The sequence below is a fragment of the Periplaneta americana genome, chromosome 13 (genome assembly GCF_040183065.1).
Source record: "Periplaneta americana isolate PAMFEO1 chromosome 13, P.americana_PAMFEO1_priV1, whole genome shotgun sequence".
In the NCBI taxonomy this organism is placed as follows: Eukaryota; Metazoa; Arthropoda; class Insecta; order Blattodea; family Blattidae; genus Periplaneta; species Periplaneta americana.
In genome coordinates this window covers 168,567,493-168,592,734 of record NC_091129.1, presented here as the reverse complement: position 1 = coordinate 168,592,734, position 25,242 = coordinate 168,567,493, and the positions used below count along the sequence as shown (strand labels likewise).

Genomic DNA, 25,242 nt, shown 5'->3' with positions numbered 1-25,242 from the left:
AAGTTTGTAAATTGAACTAATTTGATTGTATATGTTTGTATAGTTTGGCTGATGAATTGTATATGTTCTTAAAATGATTACTAGTCTGTGTAGCTCTACTGATGAATTGTATATAGACCTACTGTAAATTGAATGGTAATATGTATAGCTCAACTGATGAATTGTTTATGATTATAAATTGAATTAATCTACTTGATATTAATTGCACAAATTTGTATAGCTTAATGAAAGTATGCTACTTTGTATTGTATATATTTGTATAGTTTTGGCCGATGAATTGTATATGCTTTAAATTGAATAGTAATCTATATAGCTCTACTGATAAATTGTTTGTGTTTGTAATTTGAAGTAGTTTGCATGATATGTATTATCAATTTCTGTATATCACAACTGGTTGAATTGTTTATACCTTAAATTTAATTAAATTGTTTTGTATTATAATATAGCTCAACTTATGAATGATCGTTTGCGTTTGTAAATTTAATAATCTGATTGGCTATGTATTGTATACTTTTAGTAGAGCCATCGATGTAGCTCAGTCGGCAGACTCGCTGGGCTGCTGTTCCGGAGCTGCGTTCGGGCTTGGGTTGGATCCCCCTTTGGACTTTGGTTTCTTCCGAGGTTTTCCACAGCCGTGGGACTGAAGCCGGATGGTCTATGGCGAGTCCTTGGCATCAACACCTTTGATTGATTACCCCCTTTGATTTGATTACCTGGTTGGGTTTTTCCGAGGTTTCCCCCACCGAAAAGGCAAATGCCGGGTAATATTTTGGCGAATCCTCGGACCTCATTTCATCTCACTACATCTCGCCAAAAAAAAAAAAAAAAAAAAAAAAAAAAAAAAAAAAAAAAAAAAAAAAAAATTGTACAACATTGTAAAAATTTTAGAAAATTACTAAATTGTAAAACTATAAAACTTTGTAAAAATTGTAATTGTAATATTGTAAAATGTTGACATGTTCCACATCTTAAAGCTTCATTGCTCATGTAAGATCTATGGAATAAAATAAATGAATGAATGAATGAATGTGGTCCTTCAAAAAAGACAGAAGAAAAAATAAAATTCAAGCGAATTGCGACTATAACTGAAAATCTCAGAGTTTGGAAATGACACATGGAAATCGCCTTTCACTTTTTCTTCCAGTACTGACATTTTATGAAATTTATTTACCCTACCCGTCTATCGACTCCCCACTCTACTCTCCGTAACCAAAGAGGGATTTAGAGCACTATGAACGTCGTGGTGTTTCTCGACATCTTTTCCCTGCACATCTGGCGCCGCGCCTGTAACCCAGCTAGGGACCACCCGAATTCATAACAGGACCAAAGTACCGAATCTTTTTATGTATTTATGACTTTCTTAATAATTTTCACATTGAAATGGTCACGTATTGTACGTCGTACACCAATAATAGAACATGCAAAATTTCATCTTTACTTGTTGAAATTGGGCATGTTTCTGCATTAATTTGTTCATTTCTCTTTTTACAGATGACGATATAAGAAATTTTCTTCTATTAACATGAACTTAATTAGTTAATACTAATATAAAATTAATTGAATCAAATTAATTTTAATTAATTATTTCTACATTAAAATGTAAGTATATTGTTATTAAAATATGTTACATAAATGATAAATTTTCTTTCGAAGGGAACAAGAGTAAGGTGGTCCGCGGAACTGTTCTGACTTAAAAAGGTGGTCCTCACTTCAGAAAAGTTTGAGAAACGCTGGCTTATACGATGTTACAATCTGCAGAGGTTTTGATGCCACGCCCTCTGTTCTGAAATACATGGAGTCGCTTATGCTTTCACTGGTGCTACTCAGTCACGTAAGTTATCTAAATCAGCTGGTGTAAATATAAAACTTCGAAGTATCATCTTACTTTTATTGAATAGTAAATTCTAAACAAATTACTAATACTAATAATTTAGTGGACCAAAACAATGCAAACGTAGTTTGTAAGTAATAAGTATGGACCCCACGTATAGGCTAATCAAATACAAGGAGTGGAATAAAATAGGGCCTATTTATGATTTGTAGTTGTTAAAATAAAATAAAATTCTGTATCATCCCAAAATTCTATGGATGAACGGAGTATGTGGATGGATGAATGGATGGATGGATGGATGGAAGGAATGAATGAGGTGGATGAACGGGAAGGTTAGATGTATAGATGGATGAACTCAGAGATGCTGTTGGGGGATAGATGGACGGACATAGAGATGAATAGTCGTATGTTTGAGGAACGCATGGATGGTTGACTCGTTAGGCGCAATGTATGAAGAGACTGGGAAGTAAATTGATTTATAAGGAACTGAGGGAAGAAGTGATGGCTTCTTAATTATTTGCCCTATTCGAATTGGAGCAATGGTAAAAGGAGACTGCCAAGTGAATGCGGGAAACGTGGCGATAAGTAGCACCAACCAACCAACATCTTGTTCCACTGAAAGTCTAGCCTATATGAACGGAGATCAAGCTGACTTGCTTTCGACTCCTCCTTTAATTTATAATCACTTTGAAATTGTTCAGTCTAGTTCTTCAGTCCTTGATGTTAATCCATGATGAATTTATAAAAGATATGGCTGGTATAACTTGGGTTTTATTCTTTATGCTTGATGATTAAACTTCTGTAGCAGAGGATTTGGATGATTTTTCAATGTTTGTATAAATTTGAGCTTTAAATTTTCCGAAAACTCTTCAATTGATGCTATGAATAAGTAGCACAGGCTTCAACATCAGTAGGGCGACATCTGGTCTTGAGGTGGGGTTCCTTGCTCATCGGTGGCTTGGAAAAACAGAATTCCTGTCTGTTATTTCGTAAATATGGATTAACGTTTACTCTGATGAAGAGATGGAACCCGACAAATGCTGCAACATGATTCAGCGCCTTTACAAGACCAACTGAAAGGCTGAATACTCACCCCTCGCTGGCTGGGAGGCAGGCATGCAGTGTCAAAGCTATCCACTTGACAATGGAGGGGCTCTCAAAAGAACTGAATGGCAAAGCCACACATCTCTGCTTTTTGAAAGCTAATGTTTTGTTTCCCTTCGCTTTTATCCCCTCTGGTCAAATAGACATGCACACCCCTTGACTGTCTGGTCTGACCAGGTGACGACGACGATAAGGGGGAGACATTATGTAGCACGACGTTTCAGAATATACGAGAAGCTTTGAGGCGATGAAGAACGTTCAGGTCAGAAGTGGTTGTAATTTGTGACTGTGTAGAAAATGCGTCTTTGGTTTGTATTTAACATATACAAAATTACGGAGAATATTTGGTTTTCCATTTTCGACCAATGAAGTGTAATGAAATTTTGAATTCCAACCAATCACAGTCACACTTTGCGATAATTTTTGCAGCTAGATTTATCGCTATCAATTTATCGCATGGTCGTTCTTTTGTTTAGTCGTTGTCGCCAACTGTTTCCCCGTAAATTGATGATCATGAATACATTAAGATGCAACTACACGGTTAAACTTTTCTTTCAACTTTAAAGCAATGAATGCAAGATTGATATTTAATATTAATTAATACATTTACGCAGTGAAGACCACGTTCAAAACGGCGCACCATGTAGACACAAAATCTTCATGCATCTTAATTGAACGTACCTTTTAAACTTGATTCTTTCAATATTCTTCCCAGATTGCACGCATACGCGATTGGAATATTGAACTGTGTAGATGCAGCTTTAGTTCCGTTACACACTACAGCGAGAATGCGTTTGTCGAGTTATAAAAAATGCTTTCCTGTAGCACTAATTGTAAGTAACGGTCGAAATAAGACACAGTTGACATTGGTCCTGCTCCCACAGGTAACATATCCTATAATTGTAGGCTATAAAATTTGTATTTTTTGAATGAAATTAAACAATTAATAGAAAGTCAGATGTTCAAATTTATGTAACATCATCGCATATCAAACCCAAAGACCTTGCATAGTAATAATAAGGTTTTTGATCAAACTACCTTCCGTATGGCGTAATAAAATTCGTGTTTTAATTAGGCCTATCTATACAGAGATGGCTTCACTGAGTAGCAACATGTCTCGCTGGGAATACATATAGCTGTCCCCACTGTTACTGTTAAATTAAATTATGATTTCAGCAGATAATGAAAATGTATTTATGTTATAATAATAAGAGAAAAGTGCAGTACATGTAATTAACATTGTTAAACCTGTATTTCGCTTTTCGCAATTGGAATTACTGAATAATAACATCGAATTTCTATATTGCAGTAATCGATATTCATCTACGAGTATTTCAACTTCACAATGTCTGAATAGGTTGAGTATTCGATTAACATTTTGTGATCGAATTTTAGGGATATATTATTTACATTTTTATTTTATTCACGAAATAGTCTTAATAAATGTCACTCGAGGTCTGATATTTTCCAGATAAATCTCAGACCTCTCGTGACATTACTACAGATAAAACTTCAAAATGTAATTTACCAATGACATGAGCAACCGTCCAGAACCAACACCATGTGACCCATTTCATCTTACGTAGACTGAACCTGTGTTTCTCATCTTCAGCTAGGACGATCTGCCTCGCTAGCCAACTTCTGAATCTGTAGCGTTGGTTCAAGGTCCGTATTAAGAGTGAGGACTGTATGGACTAGAAGTTGATAATGGTGCAGGACTCAGGTTCGTTTCTCACCCTTCTTCAAATACTGTGTTGTGTTTTCTTAGGTAACGAATCCGTCAGCTTCTAAAGCTGGGTCCACACTATATAACAAAACACGTTAAATAACTTGTTGCAGGAACGGGAAGAAAATGTTATATAACATGAGTTTTTTTTTGTGTTATATAGGGACTTATATGTTATTCATCTGTTGTCGGTAAAGATCAAAGGATGTTATAAAACATCGTTATATAACATGTTTGCGCATCATGTAACTTGTTATAAAACACACCCGCTGCACCAAAAGGTACGAGCTGAGTCTTGCTGCAATCATCACGTCATGTTTTTTGTATTATTGCGTAGTATCTTGTAAGCATTCTCTGTATGCTTGGCGTGATTATTCATCTGTGTTCCGAAGTCAACTTGGCATAATGAAGTGAAACAAGACTGCAACTTATGAGTTAATTGAGCTGTACAGAGAAGAACGGGTATTATGGGATCCGCTACTGATATGGACTACAAAGATAAATAAAAAGCACGACGCATGGGCTGAATTGGTGTTAATATAAAAATGGATGTGCAAGGGGTTGAAAAAAAAAAGAGAATTCTTATTGGTCAGTTCCAGATAGATTTAAAGAAAGGGAGCAAACGCTCACTACAAATCAAAATGGATATATTTCAAGATGCTCTTGTTTTTAAGAGACAAAATGAGTCAGTGATAGCTTCACATACTCTGGCACAATCTTGGATATGCTATGCCTGGAGAATTTGAACAAATAGCTTAAAATTTTGTAGGAATCTGCACTTGGAAGAAATCTTAAATTAACGGTTTCTCGCGCCAGTATTGCGTCTCGAAATGAAGTGTCTTTCTTGCTTATCTTATGTCCGATTACGTTTATAAGATATTTAAAATCAGAACAGATCATTCTGGCAAAGTTTTTGAAACTTCCATCACATTCAAGTTCTTCTGCCAAGGAATCACTAACATCTCTCTTAAGATCTGCTAGAAGGTTACTTCTACTTTATTGTTTTATAGCTTGTGAAAATGGTCGCACCCAACATTTTCGTTTACAAGGCCTACTACTTCCTGCCAGAATCACACAAGCAGCAGCAGCAGCAAGAAGTACATCATCTGCCCTGAACGCCATTTTCAAACGTGACATTTATTTCATTTATAGAGTTACCGGTATATAATTTGTTACAAGAATATCATTTTGTTACGAACACAAATATAACATAAAGCAAGTTAAAGAAACATATTGCATACAAAGTTTGTTATATAACGGGTTTTGTTATATAGTGTAGACCAGTGGCGGCTCGTGGGTATTGAATTCAGGGGGGGGCTGCATACAAAAATAAACCAAGCAACTTACCTTATTTAAAGATTAGTTCCACGCGCCTTGTCTTGCAGGTTGCAAACTTTTTAATCATCTTCTTATTAAAATCCGATATGTCGTTTAACATAGTCTTTACAATGGAAAACATAGCTAATGCCGTTAGTCCCTCTTCTCTCATCGTATTTCTGAGATAGTATTTTACTCTTTTCAAACACGAAAAGCAACGTTCTGGTTCGTAAGTTGTCATTGGTATGGTGATAGCTATGCGTAGTAGTTCCACAACTTCTGAAAATGAGGCCTGCAAGTTCTCAGATAGAAGAAACTGCAAGAGCTTGACTGCGTCACTGATATTTCTGAATTCTTGTCTCTGATACAACACAGTGAGTTCCGTTTTTAGTTTGTCTTTATCGAACATTTCTCCTGAATTGTTAAGGTACCGGTATTGAACTGAATACACTGTAAATATTGTACAGAATTAAACATTGTTGCACTTGTTATACTCACAACATTAAAGAAAATGTATTTAAAACTGCGCGCTACTGACAAACTGCTGTAAATTTTGCAGCGCCTGGAAACTCTGGATTCACGGCGAGGGGCAGCAGAGGGAGGGGTAAAACTAACGCGCAAAGCATCCGAGATGAGACTGGCAGCTCCAGGGGAGGAAGTGGCTTCACCAATCCGTCCTTGTCTCTCGTTTCGCTTTGGCATCACCAGGGGAGGAAGTGACTTCACTAACGATTGCGTGCATGTCAATGAGGGCGAAATTAAAAAAAAAAAATTCGAGCCGCTAAATAGAGACTGTATAATAAATGTATTTCACAACATAAAACGAGACATGAGCCACAAATGTCTGGGGGTGCTGCAGCTCCGCAGCCCCCCTTCGAAAGCCGCCCCTGGTGTAGACCCAGCTTAAGACTAGCTAACGTTTCCTAAATGTGTATACCAAAATAGCAATTGTTACCACTAGTACTACTACCACCATTACTATCATTACTACTGCTGCTATTACTATCACTACTACTTTCATCACCACTACTTCCACTCATACCATTACTACCAATATTACATCACTACTACTAGCCTACCAGTACTACCACCACTACCAGTATTAGTACTAAAACCACTGTCTTGACTACAGATAGTAATAATATTACTACTACTACCAGAAGTCTGCATCGGACGTTTTCGCTCGAGCGCCAAGTAGTTCATAGCATAATCCGATAGGTAGCGCACATGCATGATGGGTAAAATTGTCGCGAGCGATAAATCCTCGAATGGTATAAGCCGAATGTTAGATATTCGTTCTTGTTACAGTGATGAACTGTGTAGTAACATCATAGATGTTTATCATTTCAAAACTTTGCAGTGTTTAACTAACCTCTCCATAGTACAACTACAAAACTTGCTTTAAAATGTAATATAAATGTTGTAGGTATTTTTTTTTTTTTTTTTTTTTTCCCCACACAGGAGTGATTTTGTTTTTGCCACATCTAATAGATGTTATTGGATGTAAATGTAATTATTATAAATGGAGAACACAATCACTATAATGCAAGAAATGTATCAAGTTTTCTAGTAATAATAATAATAATAATAATAATAATAATAATAATAATAATAATAATAACCTCTAATAATTAGATGATGAGAGAGAGATGGAACGGAGAAAAATTCTCTCCGGCGCCGGGATTTGAACCCGGGTTTTCAGCTCTCCGTGCTGATGCTTTAACCACTAAGCCACGCCGGATACAATCCCGACACCGTTGAGAATCGTCTCAGATTAAGCTCCATCTCTTGGGTTCCCTCTAGTGGCCGCCCTCTGCACTACGTCATAGATGTCTATGCACGCAGGACCGAAGTCCATACATGTGTAGAGGTGCACTCAGATGAGTGACTGGTTGGCCGGGGTCCGACGGTATGGGCGCCGTCTTTAAATCACAAAGTGATTTATTACGCATATCATATTTATTTTGATGTACCGAAGTACATATGATATTTCCATGCAGATATTCTGCTTTCTCAGATGATGAGAGAATTTTTCTCCGTTCCATCTCTCTCTCATCATCTGAGAAAGCAGAATATCTGCATGGAAATATCATATGTACTTCGGTACATCAAAATAAATATGATATGCGTAATAAATCACTTTGTGATTTAAAGACGGCGCCCATACCGTCGGACCCCGGCCAACCAGTCACTCATCTGAGTGCACCTCTACACATGTATGGACTTCGGTCCTGCGTGCATAGACATCTATGACGTAGTGCAGAGGGCGGCCACTAGAGGGAACCCAAGAGATGGAGCTTAATCTGAGACGATTCTCAACGGTGTCGGGATTGTATCCGGCGTGGCTTAGTGGTTAAAGCATCAGCACGGAGAGCTGAAAACCCGGGTTCAAATCCCGGCGCCGGAGAGAATTTTTCTCCGTTCCATCTCTCTCTCATCATCTGAGAAAGCAGAATATCTGCATGGAAATATCATATGTACTTCGGTACATCAAAATAAATACTCTAATAATTAGTGTATCAATCTTTGCGTCTGTAACAGTTGTGCAGCATGATTATTCGTTTTATTATATTTTCTGTGACGTTATCTCTGTACTAATATTGTTATTAATTTACTGCTAGGATAATAATATTTTGTAAAACGTTTCTACATTGCCGCAGAATATAGGCGGAACACTATGTATGGACCTATCATATTATATTTGTGGTAAATCAAATATTGAATAATTAGGCTATTAATTAGGAATAATAACTGTATATCGAAATTTTTCATACTATTTTATTTATAACTTCATGTTCCTGTTTTGGTACGTTCCATTGACTGTTCCATTAAACGTTTGTCATAAACGCAGAAAATAAAGCCTTATTTTTACCGTGTGAGCAAAACATATGTGTATCTTATCTGTCGCCTTCCATACAAGATAAGACATGTCGGTGAGATGACCTTGTACTGTGCTTCTATTTATTACGAGCGTATCACGACCAATCTTATCTCGCTTGAGCGTGCGACATTCGACCGAGTTCAAGCGAGCGATTTAACTCCAATGCAGCACTCTGACTACTACCATTATAATCAGTACTAACATAATTACTTCTATCGCTAATAATAGTATCACCACTTCTAGTACTGCTATGTTTACTAGCTAGTGCTTGGCGTCGTTCACAACTCCGTACGGCTTATCTGGCAGATGACAACTCTGTGAACTGCACTCGCAGGCGGTAGTGTTATAGCCCTGTCACGCGTCCAGGATACATAAATAAGAGCCTGGGAGAAACAAAATATAGCGCTAGCAGTCGTCGTGCATGGAACTCACGACCGCATGCATGTCGAGCCTTTCCAAGTGCCGGGTTGCGCTGGCATAAAGACGGCCGCAGTGCGAAGCTATCACAGGCAAGTCGAGGAAGGATGCTCTACCGCCTGCCTCAATGGCGTGCACACCAACTCATCAGAATTGGCCTTGGAGAACTCATACTTGTAAGCGCTGGTAACCAAAACCAGTAGCTTGCTGCACGACATCGAAGGATGAAGCCAGGACCTCTGCATAGAAAGCTGGCAGAGATATCACTTGAGTATGGGAGGGATCAAAGAATTTATAACCACGCGGTGGCAGCAGCAGCAGCAAAATGAAACAAACGCAGGGTAGAGTTAATGATATTTAATATCACCGGACGTTGTTTACATTACTTAATGCATTACATATCAAACCATTAAAACAGACGTTTTTATTGGCCTGCGGTTGTGGAAAATGCAATAAAGTCGCAAAAGAATGTGGCAACAGCAGGGACTTGTCTTAAGGCAAATTGGCATTGAACACACAAAGTTAGGCAACTATCTAGTCTCGAGACAAACATGACAGTTATTGCCCTGTCCGCAATAGCAGCACTGGACAAAGACGCGACCTGCATGTAGGCTACCATCTTCACCAACGTCCGTCAGCTTCTTGGATTCCTTATCGTCAATATAATCAGTAATATTTATTCTTACAATCGTTGTCATCTTAATAGTCATCAGCATGTATGTGTGTATGTATGTATGTATGTATGTATGTATGTATGTATGTATGTATGTATGTATGTATGTATGTATGTATGTATGTATGTATTCACACTGCAATGGGTATATACCCGGTGGCAGTGGTAACTAATTACACTCAATAATGACAATAATAAACATAATTAATAAAAAATACAAATAATAATGATACTAATAATTAATACTAATAATAATTTATAATAATAATAATAATAATAATAATAATAATAATAATAATAATAATAATAACAGAGAATACTCTAAATTAAATGAAGCACGATCACTTAAAATAACATTTAAAGTAAATTTAATTTGTATCTTAAACCTAAGTTCGAACTAAAACCCACGAGTATGATATGTTCATACCTGCACAAGTACCTTTCAACAGTACACTCATTTCGTTGTCAACTCACTCACTGCACTGGAACTACGACACATTTCACTGATTCTATCCTGATTTCACTAACACTTCAAAAACATTTCACTGTTCCAATACTTTGAACTGCCACTATAAACTATAAAGCTTCACTGACAGGAACACGTTTCACTTACACAGCACACTTCACTGACACAACACACTTCACTAACACAACACACTTCACTGATACAACATAATTCTTCACTGATACAACACTTCAATAACAACATATCAATTACACCCTTTAAATACTGTGCATAATTACTGTCTATTAGTAAGGTCCTTAAGCCTATTTTTAAATACATTTTTGGTTGTTGGTAAAGCCTTTAGTAAGTCTGCAGGTAAAGCATTCCAGTCCCTGATAGTACGATTGAGAAGATAAAACTTTTCAGTATCCGTCCTCTGCCTTCTTTCCCTCAATTTATATGAGTGGTCGTTCCTTGAAGAGTAATTTGGCGGCTGCAACCTATTTTTTATTTCTCTCCAGGCAGGCTCACGTCTGTATAACATAATCACTGTTAGCATAGCAATTGTGACCATGATCACTGTTACCATAAACCACATAATATCATACCAGTAACTAATTAACTTCGAGCATTGGCTTCTTGTTTTGGGTCCTTAAGGTAGACGCTCACTTACCGGAAAAAATTCATTCGGTGCGTTCGGATTCTTATTACAGTATCGCTCACTTGTCCTCATTTTCAAAATGATCGTGAAATAGATGGTTGTTATTTACAGCTAGAACGCATTATTTCAATGTAGGGACTCAACCTGGAAATGAAATAAATAGGTCTGTAACTTAAATAAACTAAAAACAACATAGGTGGGCGATTCATTATTATCCCAATCTCATCCCATAATGTTCTTTTTGTATATTACCAGGCTTCGAGACTTCGGACCCGATAGAGCAGTTCAGTGGGAAATCCGCATAACTGCGTCCTGAGTATAGTGGTAAAGCGTACAGTGGGTGGGGGTACTGTAGAATGAATGCCAACAAATACCTACGCAAAGGAAAACGCTCTGGATTTGAAGGTTCTGACGAATAATTGGGTTTTCATACAAACTGTGTCTGAAATTATTACACGGTTAGAAAAGTCAGAGCAAGAGATGCCGGAAGCCCTCAAATTAATTTAGAAAATGACGCAGAGAATTAATGAGACACCAAGTACACCGGTTACTGAACGTGTAAAACAGAAGTGGAAATCAATTTTATGTAAAAATAACGGATATGGAACATTGTGTAATATAAACAGTAAATTAGTGGACAAGAGTCACCCGAGAATAAAGGACTGTCTCTTAGAGACTGCAATGATGTTAGGTTTTTTCGTTTTGCTCCTATCACGTCATGCGACGTAGAGCGCAGCTTTCTACAGTACAAACTTTGGCAGATAACCGAAAAAGATTTACGTTTGAGACATTGAGAATGTATCTTGTAGTACATTGCAATTCGGTACTGTAACTGCACTTCCTAAAGACGACCAAAGGATAAATGAAAAATTAAAATTGCTACATGTTTATTTCCACCATTAACACTGTGTATAATTAAACACAAATGCTTATAAAAGACAGGAGAATAAATGTTTTTTATATTGTTTTGACCTTATCATTGTGCAATGTATATTTACTTCCAGAATGTACATATATGTGTTTCCCCATACTACCGTACTCTACTCTAAATAGCAACGTTGTTACCTCAACACATCTCTATCTACCTGCAGCGAGTCAACAACCTATAGTGCATGCACAGTAAACTTATTGTATCGGGTCCAAAGTCTCGAAGCCTGTATTACTTTCATATTATTTTAATTTGATAAATTGTAAAGCAATTCATATTGTTGGATTAACAGAATAAGCCTCGCCTCGCCTCGTTCATTTCTTCATTAAAATTGTATCGCGATTGCAGGTCTTGCAATCGATATAATTGTCATGACATTTTGTATTTTCATTACTACAGAAATCCGTTTAGAATTCCCTGGCCAGAATTCTATACGGAATCCGTAATGCGGACAGAGGAGATACGGCCATGCTCCATTTAAATCCCTTCCGGTAAGTGAGGACCTGTCTTCATAGTGCTTTGTGTCGAATGTGGCCTTTTTATGACGCAGAAGTATGGATATTACGACGAAGCGAAGAAAAATGACTAGTAGCATTTGAAATTTGGATATGGAGAAGACTGGAACGTGTGATATTGATAGACAGAATGAGAAATGAAGCTGTGCTAGAAAGAGTGGGAGAAGAAAGAATAATGCTGAAACTGATCAGGGAGAGGAAAAGAAATTACCTGCGTGACTGGGTAAGAAGAAACTGTCTACTGAAAGATGCACTGAAAGGAATCGTGAACGGGAGAAAAGTTCAGAAGATACCAAATGGATCGTATGCGGAGACTAAGAGGAAGCCGGAAGAGAGGGAAGATTGGGGAATGCTGGGTTTGCAGTCGAAGACCTGCACTTGTTACTGCAAACATTAACCACGTGCCAGTGGTCGCAAGATATTCGACTCACAGTCTAAGTCCACGTAGAAATGGGAAACAGATTCTGATTATACAGTTAAAACTTTAATATGTAATGTATGTATGTATTTATTTACACTGCAAGAGGGCAAGCACCCGGTGGCAGTGGTATACACAATATAAACAATACACAATAAAATTTACAGTACACAATACAATTTTACAATACATATACAATTTAACACAATAATAATAAAACATATATAAAATACCTAATTTTACAATACAACCTACATAATTATGTATAGGCCCTACATAAGTTTCAATAGTCTTTCACTTTACTCTCATCTCACTCCCTGTAGTGGCACTATGTCGCATTTCACTGACACTATAGGGCACATTTCATTGACGCTATAAATTATCACTGATCGGAACTGTTCACTGCACTGTAAAACCATAACTTCACTGACTCACCTCGCTTCACTGATACAACAGTTCAAATAAGTCAAATAATTACACCCTTATGCATACTTATAAACAGAACTACATTTAAGCTAAACATTTCTAGTCTAAGGCTCTCTTACACGCTATTTTTAAATAATTTACAATTCAAACCAAGGAAGTAAACTCGTCAGTCTAGATAAATACATGTCACCTTAAAAAATTAAATGTTAAATGTCACCTTAATTTTAATTTGCGCTTTATACACAACTTTTTAAGTTATTCTTGAATCTCCTTAAGGAAGGACAGCCCTCAAAGACCGCTGCAGGTAGGTCATTCCAATCATTTATAGCTCTATTTAAAAATGAGAATTTACCTACATCCGTTTTCAGTTTCTGTTCATAGTATGGAAAAGATCAATATTTAGGCTATTATAAGTTATTACAGCATATACGTATTTATTGCAAAGTGGGGTACATGGCACGTGGGACGATACAGGCATGTCTAACTTACCTATTACGATGGTCTTGCGTAGTAAAATTGTGTATAATACAGGGACATCATTTTATTTTTACTTCAATTTTTATTGTACCTGAGTTTTTTAATGTACTTCACTCCTACTCCTTCTACTAATAGAAGTTCAACCGTCCTCCACACAGATCCAAGACCGCATATACAGTTATAGTAGCCTTACGGTTATAGTAAACAGTACGTTCCAAAAATATGTTCGCGTTTTCCAGTGACGAAAGAGCTTTCAATATTGCATCATTTTCCATTTGCCTACGTCGCATCCCCGTTTCCCCCACCTCCTGCTATTCGCCTTTCTGTAAATGCTACTGGCTGGGCTGTCTTAGCTCTTTTCTGAAAACATTAATTTCTGTTAGGAATTGGACGTCTACGTAAGTTAATATTATACCCATATAATTGTTTAAAATAACTTAAATAAAAGGACCTCGTTAAGTAATTAACTGTCACGTGATTTCCTTCCTTTCTACGACGCTGTGACGTAACCACTTGGACGGACAGTAGATAGCATGTCTGAGTAATTTTATCTTTTCGGATCGGGCAGAATTGAAGATTGAATTTACAGTACGTAAGGTACTCTTTTATAGAGTAGGTACAGAATTATTTCAACATGAGTTACTGAGACGAAGTACGAACCTGGTAATTGGAATTACGTACAATAGTCTATAGTGCGATAATATGCACATTAGAATTGAAGCCTGTATCGAAATGAACGGCCACATTTTCAAAAATGTGTTTAAATATCCATATTATGATTATTTTTCAATTTAACTTCATTCTCTATAGTGTACGCTAATGTGCTGTAGACAGTATAATATACACTGCATAATGAATACGTGCACATGGACAGCTCAGTTCGTGAGTAAAAACACTCATTGTTAATACTGTACTGTATTTTTATTAAACAAAATCCTAATGAAAATTATCAAACTCAAAATCGCGATATTTCCTAGTTTACGTAAACGGATGAACTAATTTTCTTCCCTCCTATACCTAGTAAAGAGATATGTTTGTATTTTACGCCAGCATCATCGACCTCCATTCGTGGAAGGGGGTAGCAAGCGGTATTTCCGGTTCTTAATCGTTGATCCAAAGGTATAGCCAGGTTAATATTAGATATTTTAGTAAAAATAAAATGATGTCCCTGTATAAGGAAAATTATTTTTCTGTTTAAAACGGCAGACATTTTTTAAAACATTCAAGGCCACACATAGGCCATTACTAAGAGCTATGATTCTTATAAAAGCGTTTGTTTCAGGATTGAAAGAGTGCATTGAATGTTTGTAATAAAGTGTTCAGCCTACCACACACGCCGAGAACCGAACCCAGTCCAAGTGACAACTCTTCTCGCTGAATCAGGTCTGTCCGCTGAAATGCTGCTGTGCTCGCTAAGTTGTAATTTTTCCGCTCTCCCTCTCCAAAGTTAGTTAAAAGGAATATTTTATGTGTTTCAATTAGGCCCGCGCAGTGGCTGAGTCCGCCAGGACTCGTAAAATTCATAAGTTATTAATATTTGTTCCATAAAAAAGAAATATTCAGCGCAGCGCCAACTTTTTTATTTTATTTTATTTCCTCTTGTGTGCGTGGGAATGAGTAAGGGAGTGTTTTTATGGCCCTTTACCCAAACGATGTGGCCGATTAAAAAACACATTATCACGGATGAATTCGCAGCCGATCCATTCGTTACGTAACGCTTCTGGGCCGTTGCCATGGGACCCACTGAAAGAGGCTTCGATTTTTTCGAAAATTAATTCACCGACTTGCTTCCGCTCTGTCCCGCATGCTTTATATTGCAAATTCAATCATAATTCAGTTGAATTTGTACAAATGGGACCAATATATTTCGTTACAATCCTTCTAACTAACTTTTAGAAGAAATTATAGCCCTACCTTAGTTCCACATAAAATAATTATGTAAACTCTGAGCAAAAATTCACATCAGTTTTTAAACGCGTTGTTAATCACCCTGCCCTTTGCTACCTTCCCTGTGGAAAACAAAAGCAACTCAACCCCTAGACAGAATTAAGCGAGCTGATTTGCCTTTCTTCGTTACTCCTTTAAAACAACAGAGTCTTTGAGTTCAATCTCAATGTTGATATTGCTATTTTTATTTACCATGATATGGCACTAATGGGCAGTGGTTGAATTAAAATTACAAAAGAAACCAAAGTGTCATCTACGGTACTCCAAATTAGGTTAAGTATTTTTCTGCGATTGAAGATACGAATATTTAAGTCTGAACACTGGACTGAAACCAAAGGCAAATGTATTGAACACGAGCTAGAGCAGGCTACTGTGTCAGGGAATTTGTGTATCTTTATTAAGCTACTTGCTTGACTGCTTTCCGAAGATGGACCCTTGCACACCCTGTATGTGTGACATTCATCAATACGATGCGACAAGTGGCATTTTATTACTATTGTGTCAAACGAAGACAGTAAATAAACCGCCTTTTTGTGTCCTATAGACCAAACATGGGCACAATTTTCGGTTACGTGAGGCACTCGATTTGAAATAGTTTGTTTACTAGGAGAGGAGACTGCAGAGTAGGATGGGAAATATAAACTGCTGTGACCTGCGTCACCTTATCGTAATCGCTAAGGCGGTCAGTGGCGAATTATTAGGAAAGCGCTTGGTTAACGTGAGAGACTCGAAAACTTTTATTGAATTTGGCAAATTAATTCGGCAGCTTTAATCATAAACCTCTTTATTATTTCTCCATCATTGAATTGATTTAAATCACAGGCGAGAAATTGCGTAACTAGCCAATAATATTCCATCACGTTGTCTACGTTTATTTTCTTCAATATACCGGCGTTTCTCAAGATTACTTAATAGATTTGCACGTTCTCGACCTAAAATAATTTCAGAAAATCATATTTCGTTTTCTACGCACATTTAATATATATATTTTTTATAAATTTCTTTTCGAAATAATACGTACAGACAACATTTAATTCCTCATAGGCTACCTTTTAATGCAGCGTGTTTAAGGTATAATGTCGTATTTAGTATACTATGCAAATGTTAAGATCATAAATTTTCTTCGGAACAGTACGAAAAATAACATTTAATTTGTCTTGCCTTCTAATTCAACATGTTATTTATGACATAAGGAGTAATGTCGTTGTATATTAAATTTATTAATGCCTATTTATTAATGCCTAATAAGATTTTCGAGCATAACATACATCGTATATTCTCCCCTTTTAAACAGCAAAAAAACTCTTCCTCCCATTTCTCATGAAATAATCGTTTTCTAACGCGTACACACTGCTTTCATAATGTCATTATGCCACCACTGATATTGCTTATGAAACTGATATAGAACCTGCCCACGCCTAGGAGCTACGTGAGGGAGGAACGGGGACTGTGAAGATGATGTCACTCAGAGCAATAAGCTCTGTGAAGGTCAGTGAGGCACAAATTCTCAAGTGAGGCACGATGCCTATCTCTGCTATAGACACTATGAACTTGTGCTTGTGCAGTTCCCTGAGAAATGAACCTGGAGTTGTGCTTGGTTGTCGATGGTTGTCGGCTTTACCACCAGTTTAACTCTTTTTCTACTGGTCAGTGCTTCCAAAACTACGGTAGAATTTAAACATCGCTCCTAAACCATACGTCGACATTGCAGTTTCCTTTCTCACCACTTTCAGTTCTGCAAGTGACAGTGCTCTTTCGGCCAGAAGCATCTCTACTAGCGGTCATTATGGCACTATAAGGCTTTGATCCTTCACTTGTTTGACTACTTTGTGATGTTAACTTACACTGCCTTCTTACGATATGAGAAGTTGATAATGACATTAATGATCTACAATAATTAGCTTTTGTCAGTGCTATTGAAGTTGCAAGATTCTGGTGAAATAATGTCTATTACGTCCTCAGTTTGCGCTCCTTCTACTTGTTCTAGTCCCCTGTCTTCCTCGAGCAGTTCCCATCGACCTGTCTGTGCCGTAGTTTATCTTCACATGTCCTCTTCTGCCTTTCAGCATCGTTTAGATTTTCAGACAGTTTCAAATTGCAAGAAATTGTCTGCATTTCTAAGTGTGAGAATTCAATCGTCGCTCGCGTTATTGACAGACACGGATTTCTTACAATTAATTCTAAAATCAGATCAATTTAAGAAATTTCGGAATATGTATGATAAAAACTTTCTTGTGTTAAATTTTAACGTACCTTATTAACATGTTTCGACCTATTTTCGGTCATCTTCGGAACTGGTCGTTGTTGGTCTTGGCGCCTCTTGTTTCCTGTGTGGGTGCGTTCGTAGTGTATAGTCAAAGAGTGTATGTGTTTTGAAATTGAGTTGTGTGTTGAGAATATCGTTGGGGTGTGTTTTCGTGTGTCTGTATATTTCATATTGTTCTTGTGTGTTGAGTTTCTGGCTTTTTGGTTGGATGTGCAGTATTTCCATGTCTGTGTTGATGTCTCTGTAGGTGTGGTTGGCATTTGTGATGTGTTCTGCATATGTGGAGGTGTTTTGTAATTTTGTTATGGCTGTGATGTGTTCTTTGTAACGTGTTTGAAATGATCTGCCTGTCTGTCCTATATAGAAGTTGTTGCAGGTGTTACATTTGAGTTTGTATACGCCTGTGTGGTTGTATTTGTTTGTTTGTGTGTTGAGATGTTTTTGTAGAGTGTTATTTATTCTGTATGCGATGTTATAGTTTAATTTCTTGAATGAGGTTGCAATTTTATGTGTGTTTTTGTGATGTATTTCTTGTGTTCTTGTGTTTGTGTTGTATTCTTATGTTTTTTGTGATTATGTTTTGTCTTACGTATTATGTTGTCTATTATATTAGGGTTGTATCCGTTTTCTTGTGCTATGTATTTGATTGTGTTTAGCTCTTCGTTGTAATCCTGTTGGTTCATTGGTATGTTGAGTAGTCTGTGTACCATTGTTCGGAATGCAGCTTGTTTGTGTTGTGAGGGGTGGTTGGATGTGTTGTGTATATGTGTTGTTGTTGTTGTTGGATTTTCTGTATACTTTGAAGGTGTATTTGTTGTCTACTTATGTTATTGTGATGTCTAGAAAATTTATGGATTTGTTGTTATCAATTTCTAATGTGTAGTGTAGCTTTGGGTGTATTTTGTTTATGTGTTGATGTAGGTTTTGTATCTGTCTTTTGTTTCCTTTGTATAGTATTAGTATGTCATCTACGTATCTGTGCCAATATATCGTCGCCTGAATGCAAGAACCAGGAACCTCGAAATTTGCGTTTTTTAGTTACCTCTTTTATAGCATAGCAAAAATCGCACAAAATGTAATCCAGGATCTAGGTAACTGATCAAACGATACCAGCGACATCTATTTTCCAATATAACAAATAGGTAAAAGAAAACGAGACATATTCCTTAGTGCAATAAATAAGTAAATAGGCAATGTCACAAAATATGAAAAATCAAGTTACCTAGTTCTTGCATTCAGGCGACGATATGATGTTGTGAAATTTGTTGTAAACTCTGCCCTCTAGCTTCAAATGATAGGACTGACGTCTGAATAATTTTTTCCCTGTAGAATACATGGAACTCCTGCACCAGAATTTGACTCACGTAACAATGCAAGTGGAGATTCTAACATTTACATGAAACTAAGCGAATAGGCCTAATTATACTTAACCTACTCACAGGCACTTTCAGATGCATTGAGGATTAGCTACGTAACAGTGAACTGACATGTGAACTTTAATTAAACATTAAAATTTGATCAAGTTGTTTATTTTCTTGAGTTACGAAGTTCAGTCAGCAGACGATATATTTGATGTTATAGCGCAAAATTTTGATGGGCATGACAAAATTCAGTAAAATCTACATCATTGCAATGATAAGCTATTTACACGTTGCAGATTTACATGGATTGACCCAGCAACGTATGCAAATTAACGCATTGTGAAGCAGTAGCTGTACGTGTGATGGTTCCCTGAGGGTCTTGTGGTCGAAGGCGGAATGTTTAACAATGCAAATCCTTCCTTCAGAAGGGAAGGAAATATACAGCGTGTAGATCTGTAAGAACTCTGTTCGTGAACAAGAGGACTGCAGGAAAAGTTTACCAACCATTTGTCGGCTCTGTAAAATTCAATTCTAGAGGAAATGAATTAGTCAGACCTGCGGCAGTGATCCATCCGCCCAGGGTTCGATAGCTGTCATGACAAAAATTAATGTGACGTGTCTGTGGAACCTTCCAATAAAATGACAGAAAATAGAAGCAAATGAAGGAAAGACCGTAACGTGTGACAATAATGCCAAAACTTGTAAAATTATTGACGCACATATCACAGTAATGAAAATATGATACATTTAGTATCGATGCATGCAAGTTATAATGTGTCCTTCACATATCAGTATCCAGGTCACCTTAACTATCACTTACATTAACATCTGACTATAGATAAGTATATAATAAATGTTCAATCTTAAGACATATCAACTTGCAAATGTTTATTTGCTATTTAATAAAATATATGAACGTTTTCGCCGTTTGGGGCATCTTCAGATATAACAAAAAACATATCATCTGGACCTATAATAATAAATTATGCAAATAACAAAGAATAAAGAACAATGTATGTATGCAATACATGAGATTCATGAGCTTTATGTAAAATGTGACATAATGTAGGATAATTATTGATATAATCTTTGGATTTGAAATTGAATTGGACGGATATTTTATACATATAGCTCATGTTACAAATAAAATATACAATTATGATTAAAATTGGTCAATAATGTTAAAATTTATAATGATGATTGATAAAATAGATTTTAAGAATAGTCATTAGTTGAGGATTGTCGTAGAGTATACGATAATTTGCGTAGATGATGTTCGTGTGTTATGTATGTATTTTATTGAAAAACGTTCGCTAATGAACTAAATGTTATTTTATGTCGGAGATCACTGTTTCAATTTATCATCTGAGTTGATGACATCTTATTGATTATAAATGACTGTTACGTGTAACATAAAATAACATTAGTTCATTAGCGAACGTTTTTCAGTAAGTAGTCTTATAATAATAATAATTATCTGTCTCTCTATATAATAACTTGTAGGCCTATATATTTTTGCACTTATCATTTCTCCATCTCAATTTTCAGATGAAACACATACATAACACACGAACATCAGCTACGCAAATTGTCGTATATCCTACGACAATCCTCAACTAATGATTACTCTTAAAATATCTATTTTATCAATCATCATTATAAATTTTAAAATTTTAACATTATTGACAAATTTTAATCATAATTGTATATTTTATTTGTAACATGAGCTATATGTATAAAATATCCGTCCAATTCAATTTCAGAATCCAAAGATTATAACAATAATTATCCTGTATTATGTCATATTTTACATAAAGCTCATGAATCTCATGTATTGCATACATACCATTGTTCTTTATTCTTTGTTATTTGCATAATTTATTATTATAGGTCCAGATGATATGTTTTTTGTTATATCTGAAGATGCCCCAAACGGCGAAAACGTTCATATATTTTATTAAATAGCAAATAAACATTTGCAAGTTGATATGTCTTAAGATTGAAAATTTATTATATACTTATTTAATAATTCACCAGGCATATTGAAATATAAATATGAATTGTAAATTATCTGACTATAGGCCTACTTCATAGATACTGATACAGGATTTACTATCACAGGCCTAGACAATTTTCCTGTCCTTTTCTTTGTATCTGATCACAAGTTCAAACTTCACTTTAGCACACTACAACGCATTTTAACACATTTTTGCACACTTTGACATCCGAGAACAAACCTTACTAACTGCGCCTCAAAATAATTTATTACATTCTTTCCTTAGTATCTGCGTTAATGTAATTCGTACAGGGAGATCATTTTATTTTTACTAACATTTTTAATATTAACTTGGCTATACCTCTGGATCAACGCCGTTTGCTACCCCCTTCCACGACTGGAGTTCGATGATACTGGCGTAATATACAAACAAATCACTTTACTAGGTATAGGAGGGAAGAAAAATAGTTCATCCATTTACGTAAACTAGGAAATATCGCGCTTTTGAGTTTGATCACTTTCATTAGGTTTTTGTTTAATCAAAATACAGTACAGTATTAACAATGAGTGTTTTTACTCACGAACTGAGCTGTCCATGTGGATGTATTCATTATGCAGTGTATATTATACTGTCTACAGCACTTTAACGTATAATATAGAGAATGAAGTTAAATTGAAAAATAATCATAATATGGATATTTAAACACATTTTTGAAAGTGGTGGCCGTTCATTTCGATACAGGCTTCAGTTCTAATGTGGATATTATCGCACTATAGACTATTGTACGTAATTCCAATTACCAGGTTCGTACTTCGTATCAGTAACTCATGTTGAAATAATTCTGTACCTACTCTATAAAAGAGTACCTTACGTACTGTAAATTCAATCTTCACTTCTGCCCGATCCGAAAAGATAAAATGACTCAGACATACTATCTACTGTCCGTCCAAGTGGTTACGTCGCAGCGTCGCAGAAAGGGAGGAAATCACGCGACAGTTAATTACAAACGAGGTCCTTTTAAGTTATTTTAAACAGTTGTATAATATTATGTAGACGTCCAATTCCTAACAGAAATTAATGTTCTCAGAAAAGAGCTAAGTCAACCCAGCCACTACCTGGCGAATAAAAGCTGGTGGGGGAACCGGGATACGACGTAGGCAAATGGACGACAGTACCTGTGCGAAAATGACTCAATATCGAAAGCTCTCGTCATTGGAAAACGCGAACATATTTTTGGAACGTACTGTTTACTATGACCGTAAGTCTACTATGACTGTATATGCGGTCTTGGATCTGTGTGGACGGTTGAACTTCATTAGTAGAAGGGGTGGGAGTGAAATACATTCAGAAACTCAGGTACAATAAAAATTGAAGTAAAAATAAAATGATGGCCCTGTATTATATTAGGTTGATGCATAAGTGCGTAGAGTTTTTGTTCGTCATCACAGCTGCACGTTGTTAGGAGATTATCACTTGTCGTTTGTTATTTGGTGCTTGTAAATACGCTTTGAATTTTGCGGATGTGAAGAAAGTTTGTACCGTTTGTGGGCCGAAGAAGATGGAATATCAAGTGGAAAGAAAACGAACACTTCCGATATATTCTTTTGAATTTAATAGAGGAGGAAAGGCAGTAGACACGGCTCGAGGCATTTGTGCTGTGTACGGGGATAAAACACTACAAGAAAATAGTTCTGCCGTTTCAACACACAAGACCCCGTACAAAAGTTAGTATCCATTCACAGAAGATAAAGATATATGCGTCTGGTAGGATAAAGAAGGCCCAGTTTACTACAAATTGCTTCTCAGGAGTGTAAACTTAGTTGCTGACGTTTATTGCTAAAAACTCAGACGCCTTGCTGCCACAGTTGAAGAAAAACTACCGGGAAGACTGCATCAAGTGCTGCTGCAACATGATAATGCACTACGCTAGCATGACGAAAGCAGCTATTCAGAAGCTTGATTGAGAGGTGATTCTCCCGATCTTGAGTTCTCATATCCATATTTTCCGTTCTCTATTCAATAATACTCAAGGGAACTTCTTTGATAACGAAGATACTTTACAAACTTGGCTTGACGACTTCTTTAACACTAGTCCATATCTGTGGAGTACCGGTCAGCGCGTCTGGCTGCGAAACCAAGTGGCCCGGGTTCGAATCCCGGTCGGGGCAAGCTACCTGGTTGAGGTTTTTTCCGGGGTTTTCCCTCAACCCAATACGAGCAAATGCTGGGTAACTTTCGGTGCTGGACCCCGGACTCATTTCACCGGCATTATCACCTTCATATCATTCAGACGCTAAATAACCTAGATGTTGATACAGCGTCGTAAAATAACCCAATCCTTCTTCTTCTTCTTCTTTAACACTAAACCGACAAATTTCTTCAGACGTGGAATCGAAAAACTACCCCAGAGTTGGCAGAAAGTCATGGATAATGTAGGAGAGTATATTGCTGATTGATTTGTCTTTTATTCATTATTAAATAAAAACTTTTGTCACAACAAAAAATTGCTACGAAATTTTGCATCAAGCTATTCATAATATAACTTCACTTCGTTACAATCCCTTGCTTGCTGGGCTAACAGCTATACAAAGAAATCTGAAATGCATATATGGCAGTGGCGGCTCCTACATATTTCTTAAGAGGAGGAAAGAAGTGAACAGCGCAAAATGACACCTTCATAGAAACATGCTACAAATTAGCCTATATGCATACATGTAAGACCAGTTAGTGTTAGGGTGGTCTTCCCTTTTGTATAGCAATAATCTGTTTTTGTAAACTGAGTTTCCTAAATTGTCCAAAATATAATATGTTTTCACTTCCATTCATTGTTGAATAATTGCATAAATTAACAATTACAAGAAAATTCACAACCTGCAGCATTTCTCGCGCACACTACAGCATCACACGTGTTGGAAGAGACCAGCTACTAACACGTAACCTAAACCGTTTTACGGAAATGGGAATGAGAAATAATCTGTTAGGAAAGGGAGAACACTGCACTCACCCACGTGGTCTGTGTTGTCACATGTACATTTTACAAGTTCAGTATCACATGCTTTTGAAGAATGTCAGTTCTTGTAAAGTCATACTACCATTATTGTTCAAAGCTGCCGATGGCCAATTAATTTTTTATGTTAAAAATAATGTATAATTTCGAGGGAAAAATTGTTCCGGAGCCGGGTATCGAACCCGGGACCTTTGGTTTGACGTACCAACGCTCTACCACTGAGCTACTCGGGAACTCTAACCGACACCGATCCAATTTTTCCCTCTATATCCACAGACCTCAAAGTGGGCTGACAACCGTCAAGCAACCAACTTCGAGTGCACACTAACTCCGTGTGACTTAAATTGTGGTTTTCTGTTAACGAACAGTGACGTGTATTATGCAAATCAAGATTTTCAGGTATAACTCCCTGTAAAGTTGATTTGAATAATTTCGAGGGAAAAATTGTTCCGGAGCCGGGTATCGAACCCGGGACCTTTGAAAAATAATGTAGTTTGCAGCACTTTCAATTTCAAATATATTTGTACAAAACTGACAACTTGGCTGTTGTCCTGTCTAGTAGACAATGAATGGAAGTGAATTTCAGAGGCCGAAAATATCTGCGATACTAACTTAAAACTACTTCCTCTTTGTTTCATATAAATCAAACTTCAACTTTCAGATATCCTCGAAAATTTCAAACGATGAATAGTAGCCTATATAAAGTGCAATGAATAATATATTTTGATTTATAATAAAAAAAAAGTTTATATGGTGTCTTTCATAGCTTTGTGTTAAAACTGTTTTTATTGTGCCTCCTCCTAGATGTGTTATAGTCTGGTTGAATGCAGCATCGTTAGATGGCA

General features: G+C 36.6%; 3 non-coding genes across 3 annotated transcripts; 1 reads left to right on the top strand and 2 right to left on the bottom strand.

Moving 5' to 3' along the window:
* Nucleotides 1-7,647: 7,647 nt before the first annotated feature.
* Nucleotides 7,648-7,719, bottom strand: TRNAS-GGA (transfer RNA serine (anticodon GGA)). The gene has a single exon. It is a non-coding gene; the product is annotated as a tRNA-Ser (tRNA).
* Nucleotides 7,720-8,313: 594 nt separating this feature from the next.
* On the top strand, nucleotides 8,314-8,385 carry TRNAS-GGA (transfer RNA serine (anticodon GGA)). The gene has a single exon. It is a non-coding gene; the product is annotated as a tRNA-Ser (tRNA).
* A 16,173-nt stretch (nucleotides 8,386-24,558) lies between these two features.
* TRNAD-GUC (transfer RNA aspartic acid (anticodon GUC)) lies at nucleotides 24,559-24,630 on the bottom strand. The gene has a single exon. It is a non-coding gene; the product is annotated as a tRNA-Asp (tRNA).
* Between the last annotated feature and the right edge of the window lie 612 nt (nucleotides 24,631-25,242).